This window comes from Heterodontus francisci, unplaced genomic scaffold (genome assembly GCF_036365525.1).
Source record: "Heterodontus francisci isolate sHetFra1 unplaced genomic scaffold, sHetFra1.hap1 HAP1_SCAFFOLD_337, whole genome shotgun sequence".
In the NCBI taxonomy this organism is placed as follows: Eukaryota; Metazoa; Chordata; class Chondrichthyes; order Heterodontiformes; family Heterodontidae; genus Heterodontus; species Heterodontus francisci.
Window position 1 is genome coordinate 967,773 of NW_027141841.1, and position 8,909 is coordinate 976,681.

General features: G+C 42.9%; 1 non-coding gene across 1 annotated transcript; it reads left to right on the top strand.

Annotated features, from left to right (window-relative positions):
- The first annotated feature begins 8,529 nt into the window (after positions 1 to 8,529).
- trnar-ucu (transfer RNA arginine (anticodon UCU)) lies at positions 8,530 to 8,620 on the top strand. The gene is given in 2 exon segments: positions 8,530 to 8,566; positions 8,585 to 8,620. It is a non-coding gene; the product is annotated as a tRNA-Arg (tRNA).
- The last annotated feature ends 289 nt before the right edge of the window (positions 8,621 to 8,909 follow it).

The following is an 8,909-nucleotide window of genomic DNA, read 5'->3' on the forward strand; positions in this document are numbered from 1 at the left end:
ATGTAACAGTCACATGGGATGAGGTTTGGGAGAAGAGAGAGCAGCACCAAGGATGCTAGCTTAGGAGGCTTGATGAGTGTGTATACAGTATTGAGTAAATTAGAAAAGAGTTCTTAGTTCTTTCAGCAGGAAATTTGTCCCGAAAATATCGAGAAACTCACAATTTTATTATTCAGGAGTCGGAACACAGATATTAACACCAAGTGACAGTTCTGGGTTCATTAACAAAACAAAGGTAGCGAATAATATTACTCACTGATTGAAATCCCCCAGTGAGGAGACAGTTAAACAGGTGATCTGTTGGGACATCCTTCGATCCAAGCTTTCAGCAGCGTTTAATCTCCCTTTTTGGTGAAATTCTCTGTTATTTGCAACTTCTTTTAATCCAGCTTTGATGGGCGAGTGAAAAAACTGAAAAATATTGAACAGTTCCATTCTTTCTTTTCTTCCTTCTTCCCGTCTTTCCATCAGTTTCGCCTTTCTGTCTCAGATCAATATAGTGATGAGAATCCCAATTTAATCTGTTGTTTCTGGTGTTTTATCCATTCCAATCAGAATTCAACATTTCAATCTAATCTATTTGTTATTCCACAGTGTCTCTCCATGTGTTTTATTCTGTTGCATTCTCTCACAGTCTGTTTGATGATAAATGTTATATCTCACTCTCCGTTCTGGTGAAGATCAGAAGCAGTGATATCTGTTTACACCACCCGACAAGTCGGTCTGAGGCTGTGCCTCGCTGATCATGTGGGGTTCGGAACATTGGAACAGGAGTCGGCCATTCAGCCCATCGAGCCTGCCCCGCCATTCAATATGATCATGGCTGATCATCCACTTCAGTGTCCTTTTCCCCACAGTTTCGTCATATTCCCTTATGTCATTTGTATTTAGAAATCTGTCAATCTCTGCTTTGAACATACTCAATGACTGAGCTTCCACAGCCCTCTGGGGTACAGAATTCCAAAGATTTACAACCCTCTGAATAACAAAATTTTTTCACATCTCTGTCCTAAGTGGCTTCCCCCTTATTTTGAAATTGCATCCCCTGGTTCTCGACTCCCCAACCAGGGGAAACATCTTAGCTGCATCTACCCTGACTGTCCTTTAAGTATTTTGTAGGTTTCAATGAGTTCACCTCTCATTCTTCGAATCTCTAGAGAATACAGCCCCAGTTTCCCAATCTCTCTTCATAGAACAGTCCCACCATCCCAGGAACAAGTCTGATGAATCTTCGTTGAACTCCCTCCATGGCAATAATATCCTTCCTAAGGTAAGGAGACCAAAACTGCACACAGTACTCCAAGTGCGGTCTAACCAAGGTTCGACAATTGAAGCAAGACTTCACTACTCCTGCACTCAAATCCTCTTGTGATAAAGGCTAACATACTATTAGCCTTTCTAATTGCTTGCTGCACCTGCATGTGAGCTGTCAGTGACTTATTGACATGGATACCAGGTCACCCTTATACTTTCTACCTCATTGAAGTACCTCCCTCTCTCAATTTGTACTCTCTCCATTGCCTCCACTCTCTTCACTTCTACTGATATTTTGTCAAATTCCACTTCCTTAGTGATCACTGATACCAAGTAGTCATTAAGTAGATTAACATTGCCCTGCACCTCTCAGCTTATTTTATCCTTGTTGTCCCTAATAGGCCTTAGTCAACTTCTTACTACCCACTTATCATTTACATGCTGCTCGAAGATTTTTGGGTTCCCTTTCATGTTGACTGCCAGTCTATTCTCATAGAAATAGATAACAAGCAAAGAGAAGATATAAGTATTTCCCATCCTTGATGAGGTGGAACTTTTTTATGTTGTGGGTGGTAATAACTTGGTCCACGAGTGTGATGGAAGCAGAGACAATCAATGATTTGAAAAGGAAATTGGATGGATACTTGAAGGAAAGAAATTTGCAGGAGGAAAGGGATCGAGCTGGTGAGTGGAACTGACTAGATTGCTCCGGGGAGAGCCAGCATGGACGTGATAGGCCAAATGACCACCTTCTATGCTGTAAATGGCTCTGTGTTGTTTCTCAAATTCAATCCACTGGTTCTTGGTAAATAATTTCAAAGGAAATTATGCAACTGGAAAATCAGAACCAATGCAAGGGACGCATAAGTAAGCAGAAGTGCTGAAATCCGGGATTGAACCAGGGAACTTTAGATCTTCAGTCTAACGCTCTCCCAACTGAGCGATTTCAGCCCCACATTAACAGTTTCTTGGTGTCCTTGTTTTGGAGGAAAATACATACATTCAAGTTTTCCAAAAAATTAAAGAACACAACATGTGAGTAATATTCCCCATTGCTTTCTCAGTACTGATGGATTGTGAAGCGGGAGACAGCCAGAAGTGCCACTGAGCCGCACAGACCCCGAGCTGAGAATGAAATGAGATCAAATTCAATCTTTCATAGTGAGATGCTGCAGAGAGGTAAGAGTCCTGAATCAAAGCGAGACTTGCTCATTTCAAACACTCCCTGTACTCTCTGCTCATGAAGCCTTAAAAAAGGAAAAAACAGAATGGCAGTCAAACTCACAACCCTGCCATTAAACGTTTCATGTTCGACTGACAGAACTGTCACTTCTACTCGGTCTTTTATTGGATGGATGCAACTCCAACGTCGGGGTGGCATTCAAATCCTCCCATGGGTCCACATGTCAGACTGAGTTCCATGTTGTAGACTCAAGCAAAGGAAATCTGCTCAGTTCCAAAACTATCAGCGAATTGAAGCTGATTACGATCAACATCATCAGAGGTCAGACCTACCTGGTGAAAGAAGACACTCTGAAGAAGTATCCACAATTATTCAAAGGCATCGACAAAGTGAAAAACAAGAAAATCGATGAGTCAATGCAAACCAAACAACAGAAACACTGAAGAATTCCATTCCAATCCAGTCATGTTGTTTGTGGTGTCAGGTCTCAATTACTGCAACAACTTCATATTCCCACTTGGCTATCTGTACATTTAGTTAATTACAGTTTTGTCGACAAGCTCTTTGAATCCAGTTGTCTGGTCCTCAAGCCAGCTCCGTTTGGCAGTCAATTCCACCTTCTGCAAGGCTGAAACCAATAGATAACCTTAATCTAAAAATGCCAGCAGCCCAGGGCTCGTCCGGGACATGAACCCGGGATCTCTCGCATGTTAATAAACCATACCCCCGACGCGAGAATCATACCCCTAGACAAACGAGCCACCGATCAGTTGGGTTTCTTTAGCTGCTGTGGAATTTCACTGGAACCCCCCAGTCAATCATCCATTTTTTTCAGATCAAAGCAACAGCCTGCAAATGCTGAAATAAAAACAGGAAGTGCTGGAAATGTTCAGCAGCTCTGGCAGCTCCAGTGCTGAGAGAAACACAGTTAACGTTTCAAGGCACTCATCTTTTGTTTCAGCCATCCTTTCAGACTGCTTCTGTCCATCCAATCTCACTTTCTATTCGATCCACATTCCAACCACTCACTACGTTACTACATTTTTCATGAATTCCTCATTTCTTTTATTAATGACAATTTTGTATTTCTGGCCTTTGCTTCAGACACCACCACAAGTGGAATCATGTCTCCATCTACCCAATCAAACCACTTCGCTGTATCCTCACATTGCAATGTTTCTTCAACCCTGACAGACTGTGGAGTTTCTGCTGCTTGATTGCAGTTCTTGCTTCCCGCCAGTAGATGTCACCTCACTCCAATACAGTGAAGTTTACAAATCTGAGAGAGACACAACAGGAAATAATCGTTCACATTATAGTGAATGTGTGGGATCTAGAAATACTAGGCGTGGAGACGAGTTATTATTGCACTCTGCTATTACATCTTTTATAATGGACTCCAGCATTTTCCCCACGACTGATGTCAGGCTAACCGGGATATAATTCGCTGTTTTGTTTTTGCCTCTTTTTTTAAGTAGTGGAGTTACATGAACTACCCTCCAATCCATTGGAACTGTTCCAGAGTCTACAGAATTTTGAAAAAAGACCAGAAATGCATCTGCTATTTCAAGGGCCACTTCCCTACGTACTCTGGGATGAAGATTATCAGGCCCTGGGGATTTATCGGCCTCCAATCCCATCAATTTCCCAAACATTCCCTACTAATACTGATTTCATACAGTTCCTCCTTCTCACTAGACCCTATGTTCCCCAACATTTCTGGGAGGTAATTTGTATCCTCCTTTGTGAAGAAAGAACCAAAGTATGTATTTAATTGGTCTGCCATTTCTTTGTTCCCCATTATAAATTCCCCCGTTTCTGACTGGAAGGGGCCCACATTTGTCTTCACTAATCCTTTTCTCTACACATATCTATAGAAGCTTTTACAGTTAGTTTTAATGTTCTCTGCTGGCTTACTCTCATCCTCTATTTTCCCCTTCTTCATCAATCCTTTTGTCCTCCTCTGCTAAATTCCAAACTGCTCATAATCTTCAGGTTTGCTGCTTGTTCTGGCCATTTTATATTTCTCCTCCTTGGATCTAATACTTTCCTTAATTTCTTTTGTAAGCCACAGTTGAGCAACCCTTCCTGTTTTACTTTTGCCCAGACAGGAATGAACAATTGTTGTAATTCATCCATGCGCCCTTTAAATGCTAGCCATTGCCTATCCACTGTCAACCCTTTAAGTAACGTTCCCCAATCTATCATAGCCAACTCCCGCCTCATACCTTCAAAGTTTCCTTTGTTTAGATTCAGGACCCTAGTCTCGGAATCAACTCACTCACTCTCCATCTTAATGAAGAATGTTATCATATTAAGGACGCACTTCCCCAAGGGACCCCACACAACAAGATTTTGAACTAATCCTTTCTCATTACACAATACCCAGTCCAGGATGGCCTGTTCTCTAGAGTTGTTATACACCTCTATCAATTCTCCACTCAATCCCCTTTGATATAGGCCGAATAATCCTAGCTTTTCCAACCTAACCTTGTAACTAAAATCTCCCATCCCTGGATCCATTCTGGCAAATCACCTCTGCATCCTCTCAAGGACCCTCACATTCTTTCTAAAGTCTGCTGAGCAGACCTGGAAGCAACACTCCAATTGGGGCCTAACCAGAGTTTTATAATGGTTCAGCATAACTTCCCTGCTTTTGTACTCAATGCCTCTATTTATAAAGCCCAATATCCCATATGCTTTGCTAACCACTCTCGCAATATGTCTTGCCACCTTCAAAATCGATGCACATGAACCCCAAGTCCCTCTCTTCCAGCACACTCTTTAGAACTGTGCCATTAAGTATATATTGCCTCTCCCTATTCCTTATGCCAAAATACATCACCTCACACTTGTCGCTATTGAATTCCATCTGCCACTTGTCTGCCCATTCTGCTGGACCATCACTGTCCTGTTGCAGGCAGTTAATATCATCCTCACTGTTTGCCACTTCTCCAAGTTTGGTGTCATCGGCATATTTTGAGATTCTACTCTGTATTCCAAGATCCAAGTCACTTACCTTTAGCAAAAAAAGCAGTGGTTCTCGCACTGACCCTTGGGGAACACCACTGTCGACTATCCTCCGGTCTGACCAAGAACCATTTAATATGACTCGCTGTTTTCAGTCTTTAAAACAATTTACTATCCAAATTGACACTGACCCTCCAAATCCATGAACCTCAATTTTGTTAACCACCCTTTTATGTGGTACCATATAAAATGCTTTCGTAACATCCATTTAAACAACATCCACTGCATTCCCTTCATCAGCATTCTCTGATAGTTTATCAACAAATGCAGTTAGATTCGTCAAGCATGAACTCCCATTTATAAATCCATGCCCACTCTCCTTAATTAACTCAAACCTCTCCAAAGGACTTGATTTTTTTCCCTGACCTGTTGGTCTCGTGCTGATAGCAAGCTCACCATCGAGCATGTATTTGGCAATGTGACCGTCATCCATTTGGCCCAGTCAACAGAGTCACCGCTGACTCAAGAAGGCAAACATGCTGCGGATCCCTGCACGCTGGTGTACTTCTGCATTCGGCACTCTGCACTGCCAGGAGATGCCCATTATCCATCTGAGGCAGTGGAGGTGGAAGCTGTTCAGCAGCTTTTTTTGGTTTGTATAAGTTGTTGATGCTTCTCTACGATAAAGGGGGGTGCTGAGAACACAAGCCGAGTACACGTGGAGCTTTGTATTTTCTGTCAGTTTGCTGTCGGTTCACACTTGTCTTCTCAACTTTGACATGACAGCTGCAGCATTGGCAATCCTGGTGCTGATTTCAGTATCAAGGGACAGATTGCTGGTGATTGTTGATCGAAGGTGTGTGAAGCTGTTGACAACCTCCAAAGTGAGGTTGTCGATGTTGATGGAAAGTGGAGTCTCTACGTCCTGGCCCATAACTTTCATCTTCCTGATGCTGATCGTCAGTCCAAACTCTTTGCAGGCCAGGGAGAACCGATCTACAAGCTGCTGTGAATGAACTTCATTATGGGATGTCAGCACAGCATCATCAGCAAACAGCAACTCACAGACTAGGAATTTACCCACTTTGGTCTTGGCGCACAGTCTTGCCAAGTTGAACAGCTTGTCGTCAGCTCTGATGTGCAGGTGAACACCCCCATCTGAGTCATTGAAAGTGTACAATAGCAGCATGGAGAAGAATATGCCAATTATAAAGGATGTGATAACTAGACAGTTCGAAAATGATGATATGATTGGGCAGAGTCAACATAGATTTATGAAAAGGAAAACAGGTTTGAAAAAATTCTTGAGTTTTTTGAGGATGTTACCTATTGAACAGGTAAAGGAGAACCAGTGGATGTGTGGTATTTGCATTTTCCTTTGGTCCCACACAGGAGGTGAGTAAACAAAATTAGAGCACATAGGCTTGGGGATAATATTCTGATATGGATTGAGAATTGGTTAACAGACCGAAAACAGAGAGCAGGAATTACGGGTCCTCCTCAGGATGGCAGGCTGTTACTATTGGGGTACTGCAAGGATCAGTGTTGGAGCCACAGCTGTTAACAACCTATATAAATGATTTGGATGTAGGGATTAAATGTAATATTTCCAAGTTTGCAGATGACACAAAGCTCGGTGAAGTGTGAGTTGTGAGGAGGATGCAGAGAGGCTTCTAGGGGACCTGGAGTGGCTAAGTGAATGGGCAAGAACATGGAATATAATGTGAATAAGTGTGAAGTTATCCACTTTGGTGGAATAAACAGAAAGACAGAGTATTTCTTAAATGGTGAGAGGTTGGGAAGTGTCGATGTCCAAAGGGACCTGGGTGTCCTTGTTCCTGAGACACTAAAAGCTCTTCTGCAGGTGCAGCAATCAATTAGGAAGGCAAATAGTATGTTGTACCCACACGAGGGGTCATGAGTACAGGAGTAAAGATGTCTTGCTGCAATTGTATAGAGCCTTGGTGAATCCGCACTGGAGTATTGTGTACAGTTTAGTCTCCTCATCTTATGAAGGATATACTTGCCAAAGAGGGAGTGAAACAGAGGGTCAACAGACTAATCTTTTTTTTGCATTTATTTCATTTCATCTCAGTCTGTTCAGTTTGCTTACCTGCTGTTTTTTTTTTCAGGTTTGTACTTGCTGCTGTTCAATATTCAGTCCGTTAACACCTAATCTGTACTAATGCTTTGTCTTTCAACACACCATTAACATTTTGTTTGCCTTTGCTGATGGTCAGCAATGTGGCCTTGTCCAATCTACACCTTCTCCTTTGTTATCTCTTGCCCCACCCCCACCTCACTTGCTTATAACCTGTGACTTTTCTAATATATGTCAGTTCCGAAGAAGGGTCACTGACCTGAAACGTTAACTCTGCTTCTCTTTTCACAGATGCTGCCAGACCTGCTGAGTGTTTCCAGCATTTCTTGTTTTTATGTCACCAGACTAATTCCTGGGATGGTGGGATTGTCTTATGAGGAAACTGGGCCTGTATTCCTTAAACTTTCGAAGAATGAGAGGTGATCTGATTGAAACTGACAAAATTCTTACAGGGCGTGACAGTGTGGATGTAGACAGAATGTTTGCCCTGGTTGGTGAGTCTAAAACCAAAGGACATCGTCTCAGAATAAGGAGTAGGCCATTTAAAACTGAGATGGGTGGAATTTCTTCACTCAGACGGTGGTGAATCATTGGAATACTGTGCCCCAGAGGGCTGTGGCAGCTCAATCATTGAGTATGTTCAAGACAGAAATTGATAGAAATCTTGATACTCATGACATCAAGGGATATGGGGATAGCACGGGAAAGGGGCTTTGAGGTAGATGATCAGCCATGATCGAATTGAATGGCAGAGCAGGCTCGACGGGCTGAATGGCTTCCTCCTATGTTCCTCTGTTCCGAAGAGAGTTGGCGCCAGCGTGCAGCCCTGCTTTACCCCACTGCTGATCTTGAAAGCAGCTGATGTTGCTCCATTGTAACTGATGGAACTGTGCATGTTCTCGTGGAAAGAAGAGATGATGCCCAAGAGGACAGGAGGGCAGCCTATGTTCCATTGCAGTTTGAAGAGTCCATCTCTGCTGACAAGATCAAAGGCCTTAGTGATGTCGATCAAAATGTGTGAGGCTCTGTGGCGCAATGGATAGCGTGTTGGACTTCTAAATAATGGTTAACAAGATATTCAAAGGTTGTGGGTTCAAGTCCCATCAGAGTCAGATTTTGGACCAGAAACAGAGGAGCACAACGGAACAACAAATGAAGAAATGCGCCAAAAGCACAGACTCTGAGAGAGAGAGGAGCAGAGCAGGGGAAAAAAAAATCGAGAAGTGACGTCACAATGGAGAGCGAGAGCAGGGAATCAGAGAGCCGATGGGGTGAGTTTACAGGATTTGGTTCTTGCTTTGGTGCAGTGGAAGGAGCTGTTTGGTGAGGATCTGGTAAGCTGTGACATCACAGGCAGGCAGGTCGTTGATTGGTTTGGAAGAACCGACCTGCTTGATGCAC